Source organism: Sus scrofa, chromosome 9 (genome assembly GCF_000003025.6).
Source record: "Sus scrofa isolate TJ Tabasco breed Duroc chromosome 9, Sscrofa11.1, whole genome shotgun sequence".
In the NCBI taxonomy this organism is placed as follows: domain Eukaryota; kingdom Metazoa; phylum Chordata; class Mammalia; order Artiodactyla; family Suidae; genus Sus; species Sus scrofa.
In genome coordinates this window covers 116,347,086-116,370,973 of record NC_010451.4, presented here as the reverse complement: position 1 = coordinate 116,370,973, position 23,888 = coordinate 116,347,086, and positions in this window count along the sequence as shown.

Sequence of the window (23,888 nt, the reverse complement as noted above, 5' to 3'; positions counted from 1 at the left end):
TGAATTGCTACAAAATTTCAGGCAGATTTTAAAAGATTCAATTCAAAAAAACAATTGAAAGTATCACCATATAAAAGGCATGGTAAAAAAAAAAAAAAAAAAAAAACAATAATGAAGTTCCCATTGTAGCACAGTGGAAACAAATCCGAGTAGTAATCATGAGGTTGTGGGTTCAATACCTGGCCCCTGCTCAGTGGGTTAAGGATCGGGCATTGGTGTAGGTCGCAGACACGGCTCAGATCCTGAGTTGCTGTGGCTGCTGCAGGCTGGAAGCTGTAGCTCCAATTAGATCCCTACGCAGGGACCCCCCATATGCCTCGGGTATGGCCCTAAAAAGCAAAATAATAATAATAATAACTATTGAAGTGTCCTAAATAATATCTCTGAACTTTGTGATTATCAATTACTTTTTGTCTTTAGTTTTAAAAAGTCAACAAGTTTTACAAGATATATTAAAACAAAGAAGAATCATGGGTCCTTCCACCCACCATTCCCCTATTTCCAAGGACCATGACTATCAACTCTAGGTGATTTTCTTCATACGTACCTCCATACTCTAAATAACATGCTTGTATTGCTATATCACAACCTTCTAGTTGTAGGCATTGTCTATTATCTTCCCTCATTCTAACACAATTAAATACAAACACACACACAATCGGTTCCCATTCCTCATCATCACAATATAGTGATTAAATATATAGTGTTTATATTATTGTGAATTTATGCTTTCAGAACAGAGTAATGTAGTCAATTACGATTATTTTTGCAAAATTTTTTGCTTATCCTGAAGTTAAGAATTACTATGTATATTTAGTTAATTTTCTAATACCTAATCAATCAAACGATCCATTAGGAGTTAAAAAAATTTTTTTGTTGTTTTGTTTTTAGGGCCTCACCCGAGGCATAAGGAGGTTCCCAGGCTAGGGGGCGAATCGGAGCTGTGGCCGGCAGCCTACCACCAGGCCAGAGCAACGTAAGAGCTGATCCCTGTCTGCAATCTACACTACAGCTCACAGCCAAGCAGGATTCTTAACCCACTGAGCAAGGCCAGGGATCGAACCTATACCCTCATGGATACTAGTCAAATTCGTTTCCTCTGAGCCACAACAGAAACTCCCAGGGGTTTAAATTTATTAATGTAGGGGTTCCTGCTGCGGATGAAGAATCTGACTGCAACAGTTTGGGTTGATGAAGAGGCATGGGTTGGATTCCCGGTCTGACACAGTGGGTTAAAGGATCTGGCATTGGTTGCAGCTACAGCTCGGATTCAATCCCTGGCCCAGAAATTTCCATATGCCATGGGTGCATATGTATAAAAACATCAATAAAAAATAAATGAATAAATAAATAAATTTATTAATGTATTCTATCAATTTCACCCTCCTAAGGATTTCTGTCCCAGGGCCTCTGATCTATTCCACCTTGGACTGTTGCATAGCTATCATCCTAGAATCTCCTTTGGCCAATATCTTGGTGATTCCTTTCACTTCTCTTCTACAATAAATGTCCTGTTTTGATGGAACACAACTTTCAGTAAGTTTACAGGAAAGAATATATACATGGGAATTAAATTTTTTGAAGCCTTGCATGTCTGAAAATATCTTTTTTCCCCCTTCTATGAATGTATACAGAATTTTAGACTAGATATAATTTTCCTTCATGACTGTGAGGCCATTTCACCATTGGTTTCTGTCTTCTAGCATTGCTTCTGAGGTAGAAAAAGATATTCTGATTCGTCATCATTTGTATGAGACACACCTTCCCCTTTGTGGGGAAGTTTATAGGACCTTCTTTTTTTTATTTATTTTATTTATTTTTTTATTTTTTTGTCTTTTTGCTATTTCTTGGGCCGCTCCTGCAGCATATGGAGGTTCCCAGGCTAGGGGTCCAATCGGAGCTGTAGCCACCGGCCTACGCCAGAGCCACAGCAACGCAGGATCTGAGCCGTGTCTGCAACCTACACCACAGCTCACGGCAACGCCGGATCCTTAACCCACTGAGCAAGGGCAGGGACTGAACCCGCAACCCCATTGTTCCTAGTCGGATTCGTTAACCACTGCGCCACGACGGGAACTCCTATAGGACCTTCTTTGTCTCCATGTAATTTCATGGTAACATGGCTGAGTGTGGGTCTTTTTTCATCCCTGGCCATATATACACCCTGAGATCTTTCAATCTGAAAACATGAGCCTAAGTTCTGGGAAATTTTTGTAAATTGTTAATGCCTTCCCAATTGTTTTCTTATTTTTGTCTGGAATTCCTATCATTATTCTTCAGTTGTTGGACCTCTTGGACTTGTTCTCTGTTTTTTGGGTTTTTTTTTGTTTTTTTGTTTTTTCTTCTCTCTTATTTTCTGGCTCTTGCTCTTTTTGCTCTATTCTCCAAAAGATTTCCTCAACTGGATCTTCCAAGTTTTCTGTTGAGTTTTTCATTTATGCTACCATAATTTTCATTACAAAGAATAATTTTGGCGGAGTTCCCGTCGTGGCGCAGTGGTTAACAAATCCAACTAAGAACCATGAGGTTGCAGGTTTGATCCCTGGCCTTGCTCAGTGGGTTAAGGATCCCGCATTGCCATGAGCTGTGGTGTAGATCCCAGACATGGCTCGGATCCCACATTGCTGTGGCTCTGGCATAGGCTGGACCCCTAGCCTGGGAATCTCCATATGCCACAGGAAGTGGCCCTAGAAAAGGCAAAAAAAAAAAAAAAGAGAGAGAGAGAGAGAATAATTTTACCTACCTGAATATTGTTTTTTTTCCTTTGTTTTTTAGGGCTGTACCCATGGCATATTGAAGTTCCCAGGCTAGGGGTCAAATTGGAGCTGCAGTTGCCAGCCTATGCCACAGCCACAGCCATAGCAACGTGGGATCCAAGCCATGTCTGAGATCTACACCACAGCTCACAGCAATGCTGGATCCTTAACCCAGTGAGCAAGGCCAGGAATCAAACCTCCATCCTCATGGATCCTAGTTGGGTTTGTTAACTTCTGAGGCACACAGAGAACTCCCTGAACATTGCTTTTATGTAGCATTTTTTTTTCATGAATGTAATACCTTCTCTTCTATTTTTTTCTCCTTGCCTAGTTGCTATCTTCTCAAACTTTGTTTTTCGTATTTACTCATTTGGTTTTTATCTTTCTATTATATGATTTCTTCAACTTTCTGGTACTCAATTCCTTGTTTGCTCATATTTAAAAGTAAGACACTGGAGTTCCTGTCATGGCACAGTGGTTAGTGAATCCGACTAGGAACCATGAGGTTTCGTGTTCAATCCCTGGCATTGCTCAGTGGGTTAAGGATCTGGCATTGCTATGAGCTGTGGTGTAGGTCACAGATGCGGCTCGGATCCTGTGTTGCTGTAGCTCTGGTGTAGGCTGGTGGCTACAGCTCCGATTAGACCCCTAGTCTGGAAACCTCCATATGTTGCGGGAGCAGCCCTAGAAATGGCAAAAAGATAAAATAAAAGTAGGACACTAAAAGCTGATTGAAAGCTTGGAACACATCAACTCTGAGTTTTAGTATGAAAAAATATGACCGAGTTGTTTGTCGAGGAATCCCTGAATTGTTATCTTTAGCTTTATTCATGGACTGGTCTGATCCCCAGAGAGGGATTTTCCAATCTCCTGCGTAGAAGGTCTAAGCCTGACTGCCAGTATTTTGGAGTCAACTGTGGGAACAGGACTTAGGACTCAGCATTCAGCATATACTCACATACCCCAGTGTTTGTTACAGTACTCCACATTCAGCTGTGACTGATGACCCTCAGACCAGAGACTCTCTGTTGTACCCTCCCTAAAGAAAAAGTCTCTAGGAGTTTCTATTGTGGCTCAGTGGTAACGAACCCAACCAGTATCTGTGAGGATGCAGGTTCAATCCCTGGCCTCACTCAATGGGTTAAGGATCTGGCATTTCTTTGAGCTGTAATGTAGGTCACAGATGTGGCTTAGATCTGTCAGAACTGCAGTTCCAATTCAACCCCTAGTCTGAGAAATTTGATATGGCATGGGTGCGGCCTCTTAAATAAATAAATAAAGTCTCTAGTCTTCTGTGGATGCAGGAGTAGATAATCAATAATCATTCAGCAGCATGGAGTGATTTCCTCTTTGATTTCTGCAATGATCCACTGGTTGTTTATTAGTATACCAGCCTCCGTGTTTTTGTGGTTTTTTGCAATTTTTTTTCATGTAATTTATTTCTAGTCTCAAAGTGTTGTGGTCAGAAAGGATGCTTGATAGTCAATTTTCTTAAGTTTTCCAAGGCTTGCATTGTGGCCCAGCATGTGATCTATCCTGGGGAATATTCTTATGCACTTGAAAAGAATGTGTATTCCGCTGCTTTAAAATGGAATGCTCTATAAATATCAACAAAGTCCGTCTGATATAATGTGTCATTTAGGGCCTATGTTTCCTTACTGATTTTCTCTCTGGATGATCTGTTCATTCATATAAGTGGAATGTTAAAGTCACTCAGTATATTCAGGGCCACACCCATGGCATATAGAAGTTCCCAGGCTAGGGGTCAAATTGTAGCCCCAGCTGCTGGCCTACACCACAACCAAAGCAACACCAGATCTTAGCTGCACCTGCAACCTACACCACATCTCATGACAATGTCAGATCTTTTACCCATTGAACAAAGCCAGGGATTGAACCTGTGTCCTCATGGATACTAGCTGGCTTCATTACCACTGAGCCACAATGGGGACTTCAACATTCCCCCACTTTTATTTCCATTTCCAGAGGTACTTGGTCCTGCTAATTCCTGGCATCTTAAACATTTTTGCCATGCAAATCGCTTTAGTTCTTGGTTTTTCCCCTGCTTTTAGAAGTTTGCTTTCATGGATTCCCCTTAGTAACCACCAATCTACCTGCTTCAAAACATACTAAATGTCATTCTTTTTTTCATTCTCATGGTTTATAGCTTGTCGGCTTATGGCCTTAAAGTTTGTTTGTTTGTTTGTTTTGTCTTTTGTCTTTTTAGGGCTGCGCCTGAGGCATATGGAGGTTCCCAGACTAGGGGTCTAATCAGAGCTGTAGCCGCAGGCCTATACCACAACCACAGCAATGCCAGATCCGAGCCACATCTGTGACCTAAACCACAGCTCATGGCAGTGCCAGATCCTTAACCCACTGAACGAGGTAGGGATTGAACCTGCAAACTCATGGTTCCTAGTCATATTCGTTTCCACTGCACCACAATGGAAACTCCTGTCTTAAATATTTTTTAAACTAAGTTTTGGTGAAGTTTCAGGAGGATGCAAAATTAGATGCATGTGTTCCCTTTAACCGAGAAACACTCCCCCTCCATTTATTCTTTTACTGGGAGACTAGTGAATAAAAAAAAATTAATCAAAACCAGAACCATCAGAGAGACACCATCAAAACTAACATAGCTCTTCTCTTATTCCAGCAGGCCCTTATAAAGAGAAAAATGTGTCATGTTACACCACATAAAAAATGAAGGCCCATTAAAATATGGACAGGCAGTTGCATTTGGAGTGGATAAGCAATGAGGTCCTGCTGTATAGCACAGAGCTATATCCAACCACTTGTGATGGAACATGATAGAAGATTACATGAGAAAAAGAAAAGACATATATATATATATACAACTGGGTCAACTTACTGTACAGCAGAAATTGACAGAACATTGTATATCAACCATAATAAAAATTTTTTTTAAAATATCAGTAGGATTGGAGTTCTTGTGGTGGCTCAGTGGTTAACGAATCCAACTAAGAACCATGAGGTTGCGGGTTTGATCTCTGGTCTTGCTCAGTGGGTTAAGGATTCAGCATTGCCATGAGCTGTGGTGTAGGTTGCAGATGTAGCTCAAATCTAGCATTGCTGTGGCTATGGTGTAGGCCAGTGGCTATAACTCCAATTAGACCCCTAGCCTAGGAACCTCCATATGCCATGGGTGTGGCCCTATGTATATACATAGTCTTTTTGTCTTTTGATTAGTAATGCTCCATACATATATATGTAGGATGGAGCATTACTAATCAATGAAATATTTCTTCTCGCAATATTTAGACTGTATTATTCATAAAAATTAATACCTGCCTTTTTATTAACATATTTTACTTTTTAGAGCAATATTAAAATAATAGAAAAATTGTACAAAAAATACAGAGAGTTCCCAAATACCCCCTCTCTACCCCCACACAGTAGTATATCCTATTATTAACATCTAGCATTAGGAGTACATTGTTAAAATTTATCAACCAATAATGATACTCTATTTCAGTCCATAGCTTCCTTGTTTATGCTTTGTATAGTACGATTTTTTTTGTTTTGAAAAATGCATAATATCCAGCACTACAGTATCATACAAAATAGTTTCAGCACCATAAAAATCCTCTTTGCATCGCCTGTTCAATCCTTCCTTTTATCCTCTTCAAATCACTGGCAACCACTGATCTTTTTACTATCTCTGGAGTTTTGTCCCTTCTAAAATGTCATATCATTGATACTATATAGTTAGCTGCCTTTTCACACTGGATTCTTTCTCTTAGAAATCTATATATAAGGTTTTTCATATCTTTTTGTGGCTTGATAGTTTATTTCTTTTTATCATGCTTAATAATCTGCTGTATGGATATACTACAGTTTGTTTATCCCCTCACCTATCAAAGAATATCTTAGTTGCTTCCAAGTTGTACTAATTATGAAACAAGCTGCTGTAAACGTTTGCGTATATGGTCTTGTGTGGACATAAGTTTTCAACTCACCTAGGCAAATACTTTGGGCGCTATTGCCGAATTAGATGGTAAGATTATGTTTAGCTTTCTAACAGACTGCTGAACTGTCTTCCAAAGTGGCTGTACCATTTTGCATTCCCATCAGAAAAGAATGAGAGTTTCTATTGTTCCTCATACTCGCCAGTATTTGGCATTGTCAGTGGTTTAAATTTTAGCCATATCAATAGGTATGTAGCAGGAAGTTGTTTTAATTTGCAATTCCCTAGTGACATATGATATTGAGCATCTCTTCACATATGCTTATCATCTATATATCTACTTTGGTGAGATGTCCGTTCAGTTCTTTTGCCTCCCCCCCGCTTTTAGGGCTGCAGGTGCACCATACAGAAGTTCCCAGGGTAGGAGTCAAATCAGAGCTATAGCTGCTGCTTTATGCCACAGCCACAGCAATGCCAGATCTGAGCCATGTCTGTGACCTACACTGCAGATCAATTGAGGCATCGAACCTGCATCCTCATGGATATTAGTTGGGTTTGTTTCTGCTGAGCTACAACAGGAATTCTTGCCTTTTTTTTTTTTTTTTTTTTTTTTTTTTTTTGGTCTTTTTAGCTATTTCTTGGGCTGCTCCTGCGGCATATGGAGGTTCCCAGGCTAGGGGTCCAATCGGAGCTGTAGCCACCGGCTTACGCCAGAGCCACAGCAACGCGGGATCCGAGCCGCATCTGCAACCTACACCACAGCTCACGGCAACGCCAGATCCTTAACCCACTGAGCAAGGGCAGGGACCGAACCCGCAACCTCATGGTTCCTAGTTGGATTCGTTAACCACTGCGCCACGACGGGAACTCCATTCTTGCCCATTTTTAAATTGGGTTGTTCATTTTCTTATTGTTGAATCCTAAGGGTTCTTTGTATATTGTGGATATGAGTCCATTATTAGACATGTATTTTGAAAATATTTTCTCCCAACAGGTGGCTTGTCTTTTTATTCTCTTAAGCACATCTTTCACAGAACAGTCTTGAATTGCAATGAAGTCCAACTTATCACTTCTTTCTTTCATGGATCATACTTTAGGTGTTATATCTAAAAAGCCATCACCAAACCTAAAGTCCTCTAGATTTTTTCCTATCTTCTAAAAGTTTTATATGTGATCCATTTTGAATTAATTTTTGTAGAGGATGTAACATCTGTGTCTAGATTCATATTTTTGTACGTAAATATCCAATTATTTCTGTACCATTTGTTGAAAAGACTATCTTTTTTCTATTGAATTGCCTTTGTTCCTTTGTCAAAGACCAGCTATTTGTGGGCTATTTCTAGACTCTCTACACTTTTCCATTGATCTATTTGTGTATTCGTTCATCAGTACCACACTGTCTTGATTACTGCAGCTTTATAGTAAGTCTTAAATCAGATGGTGTCAGACCTCAAAATTTGTTCTTCAGTATTGTGTTGGCTATTGAGTCTTCTGCCTCTCCACATAAGCTTTAGATGCAGTTTGTCAATATTCACAGGGCAACCTTCTGGGTTTTTTATTGGGATTGCATTAATTCTATAGATCAAGCTGAGAAAAACCAGCATCTTGACAATATTGAGTGCCCCTATTTATGAGCATGGAATATCTCCCCATTTATTTAGAACTTTGACTTCTTTCATCAGAGTTTTGTAGGCTTCCTCCTATAAATCTTACCTTTATTTAGATAGATTTATACCTAAGGATTTCTCCTCCTTGGTTCTTACCTCCCTCTTGATTTGTGCCAAAAAAATTATGTATTAAGTTCAAATTTCAATTACTTATTGATAATATATAGGAAAGCTGTTGGATTTTGTACATTAACTTTGTATCCTGCAACCTAGCTGTAGATGCTTATTAGTTTCAAGAGCTTTTCTTTGCTGTTGATTTTTTGGGATTTTGTACATAAAAAATTGTGTCATCTGTGAACAAAGATGGTTTATTTTTTCCTTCCTAATCTATATACTTTTTATTTCTTTTTTTTTTTTTTTTGTCTTATTGAATTTGCTAGGGCTTCCATTATGATGCTCAGTAAGACTGGAGAGAAGAATTCTGATTTGGGGAGAGGTTCCATAAATAATTAGTCCTTAAACTAATGAAACTAGCATGCCTACAACTCTTACTGCAGAAATATGAAAAAGCTGATCTGAATAGTAGACTCAATGTGCACCACTGACCTGGAATCAGAAGCTTCTCATTCTTTTTGACCATCACTCTCAAACTTATCATAATTTATATGGTATGCAACATTCAATATCTAGGTGAGGCCTAAAGCATGCTACTACAAAATAAATGGCTCAAACTTGGCAGTTTTATTAGGAGCAGAGGTTATGGAAGATCTATCCAGGAAATGAAATCTCTGTGAGTATGAGGTTTTTTCCAAACAGAGACAAGTAAAGAAAACAACATCCCATTTAGTGGACTATGCTTTAGAATACCATGACTGACAGGAGGAGACTTATGGATAATGTGACCATATGACCAGTTCACCTGAGATAGTTTTGCCTACTGTCTGGGTAATTATTAATATGTCCCTTTCATTATCAAAATTGTCTCAGTTTGGGAGATAAATTATATAGTCATTCTACTTAGAGGGGAAGTGGAAACAGTAAGGAAAGACTCCATATGCTCAGGGAGTTCTCCAGAAAACCTTCTGCTTACTCATTTAGGCTACAAGAATCCCCATTCTTGAAAAGGAAAGAAGAGAGAGGCCATACAGTTTGGCTCAAACATTTATCCATGCATTAATAACAGATTTCTAAAAATCAGAGATGCTATAACCATAATTGTTCAGATAGCTCTCAGAGTCATTTTAAGCTATCAAATGGCTTTTAAATTAGATTATCTCATATCTCTGTGCTTACTTTCACCCTGCCTGGAAAGTCCCTCTGAATTTAGAAGTCCTTCTCTGGTCTGGTCTTTGAAAAAATTTCCATGATGTGAGGAGCCAGATGTAGCAATAACCTGTTTCAGACACAGGAAGACCCCTAGATATTTAGATGATCTAATTATTTATGTTTAGAACGAGGCCACAACCCTTTTTTTTTTTTTTCACATCAGGGCTTCCTTCCTGTTACTATTTTAAATATTAAATAGAGTCTTCGGTGGAGGAACTACTTAGTTTATGGCAGAAAAAGTTAGACAAATAATTTTTTTTAACCAACCTCTATTTAGGTCCCTGGGTATGTTGCCCTTTGATACAAAAGCTTCAATATAATCAAACAATAAATACATTAAATAATTGCTTTAAAAGATCACTCTACACAAGTGGTATTGTGGAAGTACAAAATAACCTGATAATTTATGCAGTTTAGCAATTAAGCACAAAAGGAATTAGAGAAAAGGGAGGTAAATTTTTAAAAACAAGTGTTAGAAGAGATTTGGTTAAGAGAACAGATTCTGTGTGTGTGTGTGTGTTGTCGTGTGTGTGTGTGTGTGTGTGTGTGTGTGTGTGTGTGTGTGTTACTAGTGATGTAATGAAACTATCTTGGGAGTTCCCGTCGTGGCGCAGTGGTTAACGAATCCGACTAGGAACTATGAGGTTGCGGGTTCGGTCCCTGCCCTTGCTCAGTGGGTTAACGATCCGGCGTTGCCATGAGCTGTGGTGTAGGCGCAGACGCGGCTCGGATCCAGCGTTGCTGTGGCTCTGGTGTAGGCCAGTGGCTGCAGCTCCAATCCGACCCCTAGCCTGGGAACCTCCATATGCCGTGGGAGCGGCCCAAAGAAATAGCAAAAAAAAAGACCAAAAAAAAAAAAAAAAAGAAAAAAGAAACTATCTTGGAAGTACCCAAATTAAAATAGCACCTCTCAAGTTAAATTGGAGCTATCATGTTGACATTTTGAAAAAAAGTAATGATGAGGAGTAGAGTTGTACTATTCATAAACTCTAGCTATCATAAATCTAGCAACATTTAAAGAAATACACTGAGGAAAGGGGTAAAAGAAATTATATTTTTAAGGCAGATGAAGAAAACCAACTAGATCTTTCAGAAACTAAAAATATCATAACTTAAATCAAAAACCCAAGGGAAAATTACTTAATCTAGCTCACTCATTTATAAAAAAAGCTTCATGATTGTGGCACAGGATTGTCTGGTAAATATAAAAAGAATGTATTTTAATCTGAGTTATTATTTCTAGGCAATAGAAATCAACTATAGGTGAATCAAATAAAAAATGAATTTATTGAAAGACTATTGGGTAACTTACAGAGTTTACTGGAGAATCAGAATCTGGGCTACCTAGCCAGTGATGCTCATAATAACACCTCAAGATTGGTGAGGGCACCATTCCTGCTCACACAAAGCACTATTTCCAACAACATCTCCACCAATACTACTAATACCAGATAAGTGTTGTCAAAGGACAATTCTACCAGTCTACTCCAGGGAGTCAATCTTTTAGCAATCTCCCCTGAGTTCCTCATAGTCTCACTATCCCTAGCATCTGCTAAAAGTTTCAGGAGAGAGCCTCTTGTTGGTGCCATAAATGCAGAGTGCTGGAAGAGCAAGTTATTCGAGCAATCAGGTTCTCTAATAGAACATAGAAACCCTGTATATACACAAAAACAGCTTCAAGTACTAGGCTGCCAAAAAGAAAATGGCAAATGTCACTGCAATTCACTCTTGCAACTGCCCCAGAAGCAAACATAATTCTTCCCATTCTTATACCACAAAGTACTTCAGCTCAATATACTGCAACATATCCTTCAACAACAGAAAACATGTTCTCTGACAAGGGATTAATCTTCAAAATTTATAAACACTTTCTGCAGCTCCATACCAAAAAAACAAACAACCCCATCAAAATATAAACAGACAGTTCTCCAAAGAAGACATACAGATGGCCAAAAAACACATGAAAAGATGTTCAACATCCCTCATTATTAGAGAGATGCAAATCAAAACCACTATGAGGTACCACCTTACACCAGCCAGAATGGCCATCATCAAAGAGCCTACAAACAATAAGTGCTGGAGTGTTGTGGAGAAAAAGGAACCCTATTACACTGTTGGTGGGAATGTAAATTGGTGCAACCACTGTAGAAAACAGTATGGAGATTCCTCAGAAAACTAAAAATAGAACTACCATTTGATTCAGCAATCCCACTCCTGGGCATCTACCCGGAGAAAACCATGACTCAAAAAGACACATGTACTCCAATGTTCATTGTAGCACTATATACAATAGCCAAGACCTGGAAACAACCTAAATGTCCATCGACAGAGGAGTGGATCAAGAAAAGGTGGTACATATATACAATGGAATATTACTCAGCCATCAAAAGGAATGAAATACCAGCATTTTTTGCAACATGGATGGACCTAGAAATTATCATGCTGAGTGAAGTCAGCCATACAATGAGACACCAACATCAAATGCTCTCACTGACATGTGGAATCTGAAAAAAGGACAGACTGAACTTCTCTGCAGAACAGATACTGACTCAAAGGCTTTGAAAAACTTATGGTTCCCAAAGGAGACAGTTTGGGGGGAGGGAGGATGCGCTGGGGTTGTAGGATGGAAATGCTATAAAATTGGGTTGTAATGATTATTGTACAACTACAAATGTAATAAATTCATTGAGTAATTTTAAAAAAAAAAGAAAGAAAGAAAGGAAACATGTTCTCCATCTTCCTGAAATGGGGACATCATCCTTTGGTGCAGGGTGTGGTAAACTACTTTTTGTAAGCTATTTCTGTAAGAAAAGTTGACTGGAACATAGCCATTCCCATTTGTTTACATTCATCTATTGCTGCTTTTGTTCTACAATGGCAAGGTTGAACAGTTGCAAGAGACTATGTCTCACAAAGCCTAAAATGTTTACTATCTGACAATTTACAGAAAAAGTTTATCAGAGTTCTTGCTGTGACACAGTGAGATCAATGGCGTCTATGGAGTGCCAGGACACAGATTTGATCCCAGGCCTCACAGCTGTGGCTCAGACCTCTGGCCCAGAAACTCCATATGCCATATGGCGGCCAAAAAATCAAAAAAGAAAAAGAAAAAATTTAACAACCATTCAATTAGTTCATCCAACTTCAAGTCCACAGTTCCTGAGTAATGTTTTTTTATCCCTTTAATCATATCATTATTCTATCACAATATTCTGTAACTTCTAGACTAAATTATAAAGACAAACACCAACTACACCATCCAGTATAAAATAATGGGGGAAGTAGAGAGAAAATTTGTTATTTATTTATTTATTTATTTATTTATTTATTATTTAGCTGCTCCCATATTATTTAGAAGTTCACAGGCCAGGAATTGAACTTGTGCCACAGCAGCAGCCTGAGCCACTGCAGTGACAATGCCAGATCCTTAACTTGCCGTGCCACTGAGATCCTTAACCTGCTGAGAGAAAATATTTTAAAATAACCTTGAAAGATAAACATACTTTATTAATCAATTTGACAACTCTTTATTGAATTCTTTTTTTTTTCTTTTTTAGGGATGCACCCACAGCATATGGAGGTTCCCAGGCTGGGGGTCCAACCAGAGCTGTAGCTGCTAGCCTACACCACAGCCAGAGCAATGCCAGCTCCGAGACCATGTCTGCGACCAAGACCACAGCTCATGGCAATGCCAGATCTTAACCCACTGAGCGAGGCCAGGGATTGAACCTGCGTCCTCATGGATCCTAGTAAGATTTGTTTCCACTGCGCCACGGTGGGAAGCCCTGTTTATTGAATTCTTACCATGTGCACTCTTCTATATACTGGAGTTATAGCTGTGAACAAATATTCTATTAGGAGTGCCAGGCAATAAATATCATTTAGACATTGACAGGGAGAAAACTTAAATGGGTGAGGGGAGGGAAGAGCAAGAGAGTTGCAGTTTTAGACAGAGGAACCTAAGGAGTTGACATCAATTCAATATTCTGTGATGGTCTATATGGGAAAAGAATCTGAAAAAGAATGAATGGATGTGTGTACATATATAACTGAATCACTTTGTTGTACAGTAGAAATTATCACGTTGTAAATCAACTATACTTCAATAAACTTAAAAATAAAAAAAAGTCAACATCAAATAAAGACCTAAAAGAGATGATGAGATGAGATACGCAGGTATCTGGTGAAGAACAACTGAGACAAAAGGAAAAACAAGCACTGAAGCCCTGAGGAGGAAAACCAGTGATGGTGAGAGTAGAATATGAGATCAAAAGAGGCTAGGTGATGTAGAGTCATAGAGTCATTATAAAAACTTGGAATTTTATTCTGACATGACACAACAGGGAAGAATATACAAGTTTATGCTACAGTTCTTCTTCCTGAAAATAGTCATGAGAGTATAGGGGGTATTTATGAACTTCCTTAAAGGAAGATTCCATCTTCTCTCTGCCTTTACCCAGATATTCACCAAATACTCATCCTTCATCCCTGAAAGATCTGAACCTTTGATGGTCCTGCCTGTCTAATTTGTGTAGTCTTCCCTAACCTTATACCTCTGAATATGTCAGTAAGAGAAGGAGCCCCAAATGACCACCTGGTCTCCATCTATATTATCCCTGCCTCCATTTGTAGCAGCAATCCTACTTCCTCTCCTGATCTCTAAAATCAGTTACCTCAATAAACCATCATAATTCTCTTTTTTGTGGTCAATTGGACCAGTGGTAAAAGTAACCCCAAATGACAACACAAGGTCTAAGTCTCAAGTTTTATTAAATTACTGTTGTATTTGCTGATATAGGCATTCTCTTGCTTTCCTAGACTAATAAGTAATCAGATCTCAGTGCTGCAGGTATAGGAAGCAAAAACATTTTGAGGAGACTATTATGCATTCACTTAGAAAATAGTTATCAAGGCAGTTCCCATTGTGGCGCAGGTGAAACGAATCTGACTAGTATCCATGAGGATGTGGGTTTGATCCCTGGCCTCGCTCACTGAGTCGGGAACTGGTGTTGCCACGAGCTATGATGTAAGTTGCAGGCATGGCTCAGATCCTGCATTGCTATGGCTGTGGTGTAGGCTGGCAGGTATAGCTCCTATTCAACCCCTAGCCTGGGAACTTCCATATGCCGTGGTACATCCCTAAAAAGCAATAAAATAAAATAAAATAAAAAAAGAAAGAAAATAGTTATCAACAACTGGCATGGGCTCTTAAAATTATCAATGTTATAAAGTAAAAACAGAGAAGCTGTGGAACTGTTCCAGGCTTCAAAACATTGAGACTTGACTACTAAATACAATGCATAATCCTTCATTGGCTGCTATGTCAAAACACAGCTATAAAAACTGCTGTGTTTGGGAAAGAAAAAAAAAAAAAGGCAGTTATAGGAGTTCCCATCATGGCACAGCGGAAATGAATCCAACTAGAAACCTTGAGGTTGCAGGTTCAATCCCTGGCCTCGTTCAGTGGGTTAAGGATCTGGCATTGATGTGAGCTGTGTTGTAGGTCACAGATGTGGCTTGGATCTGGCATTGCTGTGGCTGTGGTATAGGGCCAGCAGCTGTAGCTCCAATTAGACCCCTAGCCTGAGAACCTCCGTATGCCACAGGTGCGGCCCTAAAAAGCAAAAAAAAATGAAAAACAAAAAAATTTAAAAATAAAAAAACAGCTATAAAAACATTGGAGGAAATTGAATATAGACTAAATATATACACCAATATGAATTATCTTGAGTATGATAATGGTACTGTGGTTATGTATTATATGTGTCATAGCTGATGCATATTGAATTATTTAGGAAAGAAGTGTTATGATGCCTGCAATTCACCCTCGAAGGAATCAGCAAAAATAAAAATTGTGTGCATGTATATGAATAGTACAACTGAGAGAGAAATAAAGCAAATGTAGCAAAATGTTAACAGTTGGTGAATCTAGGTGTGTATGAATTCACTCAGCAAATACTTGGATGAATGTGGAAAGAGGCTGAGTATTAGACATTCCTAATTACTGAGATCCTCCTCTCAAGCAGGCATATTTGGTGAGCATTCTCATGGGACATAAATATTCTAACATTCTGGGCCCATTCTGAGACATGTGTCTTCATACTGTTTTTCTAAAATTCCTTGTAAGCAACTGGTCATTATTTTGCTTCCAAGTCTCTGACCATTCATTAAAACTACTAGTTAATGCCTATGAATTAGTGTATATCTCTACCTTATATCAACATCACCTCTTCTTCTAGGCAAAGTGAACAGTGCAATGTACTGGTTAAAGTTTAATTGCTAGGGGAAGAGGGGTTCTCTCTTCCACTGTCCCTCAGGATCACCTCTAAATGAAGCTGTAGCCCGATCTTCCTTAAAATTCAGATTCATATTTGTAACTGAAGACATTACCACTTGGATGTCTCAAACTTAATTTGTCCAAAATTAAGCCTCTGATCTGTCTCTCTGGCTGAATAGAACTTTTAAGCCTTCTGGTTGAATTCCACATGAAGCCCCAGGTATGAGCTGAGGAAAAAGCAGCAGAAAAGACGCTGTAAATATGAACCATTTGCACACGTTACTTATTTGATGATGGAATGCTGCTAGGAACATCATACTTATGGCTTGGTTTGTGGAGGTCGATTCAGAATTCATGGCCCTCTGGCATCTTACAGTCGGGTATTCAGTCTACAAGAGACTGGTATCAAAACAAAGATTGCTTATTAAAAAGAGAGTCGGAGCTTGGGGTTAATAGATGCAAACTATTGCCTTTGGAATGGATTAGCAATGAGATTCTGCTGTGTAGCACTGGGAACTATGTCTAGTCACTTATGACGGAGCATGATCATGTGAAAAAACAGAATGTGTACCTGTATCTGTAACTGGGTCACCATGCTGTACAGTGGGAAAAAAAAAAAAACTGTATTTGGGAAATAACAATTAAAAAAAAAAAACCAAAGCAATTAGAAATAAGGAAATTAAAAACTAAACAATGGGGGGAAAAAAAAGAGAGTAGTTACTTGCCAAAAAAGAGTATAGTTTTTCTCCCAAAACATAGGATGCCTCCATTTTGATTCTCCTATTAGAACTTTCCATCATCTCCATACAGCTCTCTGACCTGCTTTGATCAGCTAGAGAAACTTCTGTTGCTCTGGAGCCCTCTCAAAGCTTGAGAACCTTTTGGAATTCCCATCGTGGAGCAGTGGAAATGAATCTGACTAGGAACCATGAGGTTGTGGGTTTGATCCCTGGCCTCGCTCAGCGGGTTAAGGATCCAGCGTTGTCAGCTGTGGTCCAGGTTGCAGAGACAGCTCAGATCTGGTGTTGCTGTGGTTGTGGTGTAGGCCGGCAGCTACAGCTCCAAATAGACCCCTAGCCTGGGAACCTCCATATGCCACGGGAGTGGCCCTAAAATGACAAAAGACAAAAAAAAAAAAAAAAAAAAAAAAAAAAACAAACAGCTGAGAACCTTTTGTGTTAACCTGAAAATGGGTCAGAGCAACATACTCATGTGGCATATGGTGCCTCTAATATCCAAAGGGGGCTCAACAAGCATTGTGCCTCTTTCTTAGTGGTAGGTAGAATAGCAGCCTGATGTTTGTTTTAGAAGAAATATCCCAACTCATTGAGGTTGAAGCACAAGTAATTCTATGCCGATGGTGCTCAAACTGTATTTGATGATGATGTTATATAGAGAATGTGCCAAAATTTGTTAGGAGAATCATACCAGGCCTTTGAAGGAAAACAAACTTATGCTCTTGTATTAAAATGTATACAATAGACATTATATAAAATATAATAGACATTATATATGTATATAATATATATGTCATTTTTTTAGAAATAGCCTGTGCTTTCTGGTGGATATTGATCCCTGGAGGATACTGAATGCATGCCCATGAGACACCTACACCCACCATAAATATAATAGTATCTGGTTAGACATAAAGCCAAGCATCATCACACCATCATCAAGTGGAAACAGTGGAAACAAAGGACTACACACAAGGAGGTTCCAAAGTCACAAGGAAGTTATACGTGTAGGTGGTTCACACTTCTAACATGCTTTTTCTGACTTCACTGCCACACCACCCACACCCTACTTCTGTGGCTTCATGGTTATTTGCTTAGGATCACTTGCCTGAGGAGGAAAAAAAGCAATCTAACAAAGTTTATAGAAAGCTCTGAATAATATGGTACCTCTTGCCCTAAAAGGACATCTGCGACAACCAGCTCCATTTAAGTGAAGTCTAAAGGACAATGGAAAAGAAATATATCTTTGTGGGAAAAACTTCAAGAGCTATATCTCAGGGGATAGTCTGTTCCATGCAACTGAAAACATCCCATATGACATGAATTTTCTTATTTATTTATTTATTTATTGCCTTTTCTAGGGCCACACCCACGGCATATGGAGGTTCCCAGGCTAGGGGTCTAATCAGAGCCATAGCCACCAGCCTACGCCAGAGCCACAGCAACACGGGATCCGAGCCACGTCTGCGACCTACACCACAGCTCACGGCAATGCCGGATCCTTAACCCACTGAGCCAGGCCAGGAATCGAACCCGCAACCTCATGGTTCCTAGTCGGATTCATTAACCACTGCGCCATGACGGGAACTCCGATATGAATTTTCCATATAACATGGCTCCAAACAAAAGAGCTGTGGAAGTCAACAGTATGATATCTATTGGATTTACAGTCCTTGTTTTGCACCTTATCACCCAGAAGCAGTTGACACTGATCTTACCAAATAGTGACATGGCTACTGAAAAATCAGTTACATTGCCAACTGAGGGACCACGTTATATTGAGGTGTAATGTTGGGGGGTCCTGAGGGATGAGATAAATTCTCTAAATCTCTGACTAATATATGGTGCACTTTCTCCTCTCCAAGAACCAAAGCTATAGAAATGGGGATCATGCCTCTCACGGTTTTACCAATGGCCCTTGCACAAGTGTTTCTTTCCTGTCCCTATGACTTTGGGCTCTGCTCATCCAGCAGTTTTAATAGTTAAGGTAGAAGTACATCCATCAGTGATAGATTTTCTGTAGTGGACAAGTAGAAATGACTCATAATTGGAAAATAAAAAAAAAAAACACAATTTAGGTGAGAACACAGGATTTGAGACAGCAGTTTGAGTGATGTCAGGATCAGATGCAAAGGTGTAAGGGCAGAAAATCCTCTGAAGAGGAGTGCAGACTGAACAGCCAGCCAAAGGCTATGCCCTGGGAAATCCTGCAGCCAGTCGCTCAATGGAATGAGAACAGGCAGATGCAATTGTAATAAAAATCAATGATGCATTTCTAGTTTTAAGTGATATTTGGCAGCCCTGACTCAGCCTCTCCCAACTGCTGCCTAAAACACATAAAAAGACAAAGAAAAATGATAAAATTCACATCAATACAGAGCATGAAGAATGATAGACTACTTATTGCCAAGAGGAATTATCCCAATTTATGAGGCCAATGGATTTAGAAAAACAACTGGTGGCCTACCCAAACTCAGCTTCATGATACAGAGCAGATCCAACCATCTGTAAAAAAGAATTCAGATGGACTAAAACAGATTACTTATAAATAACCAAAAATCTGATGGCCCTAATTTAGATCTTCCTCTGTAACAGAGTTTGTAACAAAGTTTGGAGGGACAAAATTTGAAATCCAAGCTATTATTTAAGTGTGAACAAATATATTTACGTGTGATGGCAAAAGAAAAACATGATAGGTTACCAAATCACATTCAAGATTATAACTAAGGAAGAAATCAAAATAAGAGCTCCAAATGAGGAAACTGTGCTGTGAAATACGGGCAGCGGACATTAAAGCCCATTAAACATTATTCATTCATTCAGTTAACAAGTATTTATTAAGCCATTTCTATATGATAAGCATTGGAAATTCAACAGTGAGCAAGATTATTATCTAGGAGCTAGTGGGAAATAAAGAACATTCAACGAATAATTATAATCAAGTGTGTGCATATGGAAGAGAGAACTAGCCTATTTTAGGGGTCAAAGAGGATAAACTAGAAGTGAAATTTTAACTGAGACCTAAAAGATTGCTAAGAAAGAGCTAGGCAAACAAGAGGAGGGGAGAGTGTTCTAGACAAAGTAAAGAGCTCTAACAAGCCTCAGAAGCAACAGACATTTGAAGGATAGAAATATGTTCACTGGGAGTTCCCGCCATGGCTCAGCAGGTTAAGAACCTGACTAGTATCCATGAAGATGCAGGTTCGATCCCTGGCCTCACTCAGAGGGTTAAGGATGTGGCATTGTCACAAGCTGTTGCATAGGTTGCAGATGTGGCTCCGATCTGGTGTTGCTGCGGCTATTGTGTAGGCCAGGGGCTGGGAACCTAACCTGGGAACCTCCACATGCTGCAGGTACAGCCCTACAAAGACTACATAAATATATAAATAAATATTCAATTAAGGTAGGACCTGGCCAAATTTATTAGTGTAGATCGGACTGGAGATTTAATATGTTTGTTAAGTCTCTGGGTGTGATGCTAACAATTTGCATGGTTGGTTGTGGGCCTCACTTCAGTGGTGGCCTACAGTGAATGAAATTGAGACGCCAAAACCTCTTTGGGATTCTATAAGAATAAAACCTAAGGCTTAGGGAAATGGATATGTTGCAGCAGATATTCCCAGCCACACACTAATCATACCTCCTTAGGGTCTAGATGGTATTAACTTCACTAAGGCATTAATAAATTAATACGTAGGAAAGAATTTATCAATCATTTAAAAGTATGTATTTACAAACATTTTGCTAAAACCTGATATTTAATTATGTGAAATATTGGAGTTTTAAAGATTCTACATTTTTATGTTTAAAATTGTTCTTCTAAAAATATTTTAAAATACTTGAAGATGATTAGAAAATACGATTATTGAAAGAAGTGAAACATAAAACAGTATGTGATTAAGATCCTATTAAAGGAGTTCCAGTCCTGGTGCAGCGGAAACAAATCTGACTGGGAACCACGAGGTTGTGGGTTTGATCCCTGGCCTCGCTCAGTGAGTTAAGGATATGGCGTTGCCATGAGCTATAGCATAGGTCGCAGACGCAGCTCAGATCTGATGTTGCTGTCACTGTGGTGCAGGCCAGCAGCTGTAGCTCCAGTTGAACTTCTAGCTTGGGACCCTCCATATGCTGCAGGTGTGGCCCTAAAAAGCAAAAAAAAAGAAAAAAAAATCCTATTAAATATACACGTGTGTATGTATGCATGTATGAGTATGTTATTTTTAAAAAAAGAGGATGGAGTAGCAAAAACATGATTTACCCTCCTACACCTCCTACATAAAACAGCTGAACAATTAAGCAAAATAACTAAATCAACAGTTTTAGACATTGGTCATCAGGTAATATGGAACAGTGATTCTTAAGAAAAAGGAAACAAACAACTGCCTCTGCTTACTGAATGGACAGAATTTTCAGGCCATAGTACAGGAAAAGAGAACTTAGGTGGAGACTGGTAGTATTCCTTAGCTGAAAAGACAGAGCAGGATGTCCAGATAAGCCAAGGCAGCTAGGATATGCTGGGCACAGTACTAGAAAGGGGAGAGATATACAGCAGAAAGTGTTGGAGATCTGCAGGTCACCCTCTTGAGTTTTCAGCTAAGTATAAATCAGATCATGAAGAAACTACTGAAGACTACAGAAATAATCATCCAAAAGGAGCAGAGTACAAGCCCGGACGCATACAAAGTTGGGAAAAGGGAAAATTTATGAGGATAGAAAACAGTGAGATTACAAAGGAGGAAAATTCTACTTCATGGGCATTGACTCAGCGGTGGAATACAAATCAGCCCTGGAGTAAAGGTTACTCTGGTCTCACCTAATAAAGTTAAAAGCAAGCTTCAAAAAGTTCAAAATAGGAGTTCCCTGGTAGCCTAGTGGTTAAGGATCCAGTGTTTGTCACTGCTATGGCTTGGGCCACTACTGTAGCGTAGGTTTGATCCCTGGTCTGGGAACTTCTGCATGCTGTGGCCATAACAAAAAAAAAAAAAAAAAAAAAAAAAGGGATCAAAATATTTCTAGGTAAATTAACTATGTCCAAAACTAAGCTCAAGAGTAACTATAGGACTGCAAAAATATTTAGCCCCTACCACAGTAAAATAACAATGTCCTGGTAATAAAAAATTACCAGGAGTTCCTATTGTGGCTCAGCAGGCCCAGCTAGTATCCACGGGGATGCGGTTCTATCCCTGGCCCCATTCAGTGGGTTAAGGATCCAGTGGTGCCGTGAACTGCAGTATAGTTCACAGATACGGCTCAGATCTGGCATTGCTGTGGCTGTGGTGTAGGCCAGCAGCTACTGCTCTGATTGGACCCTAGCCTGGGAATTTCCATAAGCCCTAATTTTAAAAAAGAATTAACAGAAACAAAGAAAGAAGGAAAATACTACCCATAATAAGTAGGAAAAGTAAATAGAAACGTACCGAGAAATGAGACAGATGATGTATTTATTAGACAACATTAAAAGGTATTATAACTGTATTCCATTTGTTCAATAAGGTAGAGGAAAGACTGAATAATAAGTAGAATAACTGAAACCTGAAAAATAGTAAAATGAGGCAAATTGAATTTTTTTTTTTTTTTTTGGACTTTTTAGGGCCGCACCTGCAGCATAGGGAAGTTCCCAGGCTAGGGGTCCAATCAGAGCAGCAGCTGCTGGCCTACACCACAGCCACAGCAATGCTGGATCCGAGGTGCTTCTGCGACCTATATCACAGCTCACAGCATCACCAGATCCTTAACCCACTGAGCAAGGCCAGGGATCAAACCCACATCCTCATGGATACTAGTCGGGGGTTCATTACCGCTGAGTCATGACAGGAACTCCCACAAAATTAACTTTTTTTTTTTTTTTTTTGTCTTTTAGTCTTTTGTTGTTGTTGTTGTTGTTGCTATTTCTTGGGCCGCTCCCGCGGCATATGGAGGTTCCCAGGCTAGGGGTTGAATCGGAGCTGTAGCCACCGGCCTACGCCAGAGCCACAGCAACGCGGGATCCGAGCCGAGTCTGCGACCTACACCACAGCTCACGGCAACGCCAGATCGTTAACCCACTGAGCAAGGGCAGGGACCGAACCCGCAACCTCATGGTTCCTAGTCGGATTCGTTAACCACTGCGCCACGACGGGAACTCCACAAAATTAACTTTTAAAGAGGATGGAAATAACAGCAGTTTAGACATTGCAGAAGAAAATTTTTGTAAACCTGAAGGGATAGTCATAGAAACCATCCAATATAGTTTTTCTACGTATATGTCAGATTAAAAAAGAAACAAAAGACTGAAAAAAACGAACATAGGATCATCTGTGAGACAATTTTAAACAGCCCTAAGATATATGTAATCCTTGAAGGAATCGTTGGAATCCTTGAAGGAGATTTAATTTTAAATATGAATGAATAGTAAGAACAATCATATACTAAGGATAGTCTCACAGGGAAGAAACCAATAGAAATAGTCCAAAGGAACTTGGAGAAAATTATGTGTAACAGAAAAAAAAAAAACCCTATAAAAGACAACAACAATGTTCTTATCCACAAAGAGCCAAAAGAAGAGATAGCATCCATGAATAAGATGATAAACCTGTTTATTAAGTAGGATGACATTTATTTATTTTATTTATTTATTTATTTTGGCTGAGCCCGTGGTATGCGAAGTTCCTGGGCCAAGGATCAAACCTGTGCCACAGCAGTAATCGGGGCCACAGCAGTGACAATGCCAGCTCCTTAACCTGCTGAGCCACCAGGGAACTCTAAGGATGACATTTAGAGAACAATAGAAATATACTTTGGAAATAAAAAATATTAAAAAATTAAATAAAAATTAAATAGAAGAGTTAGAAGATAAAACTGAGGAAACCTCCCAGAAGGTAAAACAAAAACGTAAATTTAAGGAAATTGAGAGAATTTTAAAAAATAAGAAAATTTAAGAGTCACTTGAGCATCAACATTCAAATTTGGAAGAAATGAAAAAAAGTAAATAGCAAATTATTGAAGAATTAATATGACAACATTTCCTCTAGGTAAAGGGTAAGTTTTAGGACTGAATGAAACTCATTGAGTACCCAGAACAACAAATGGAAAAGACCCACATCAAGGCACATCATTGTTAAATTTCAGTAAGAGCTTGTAGAGACAAAAAAAGAAAAAAGAAAAAAAGTTGCATGCAAAGAGTTAAAAACTAGAATAACTTCAGACTCTTCAACAACAATGGTTGAAGCTAGAAAGCAATGAAGCAAAAACAGTATGACAGAATATTGTTTCTAACCTAGA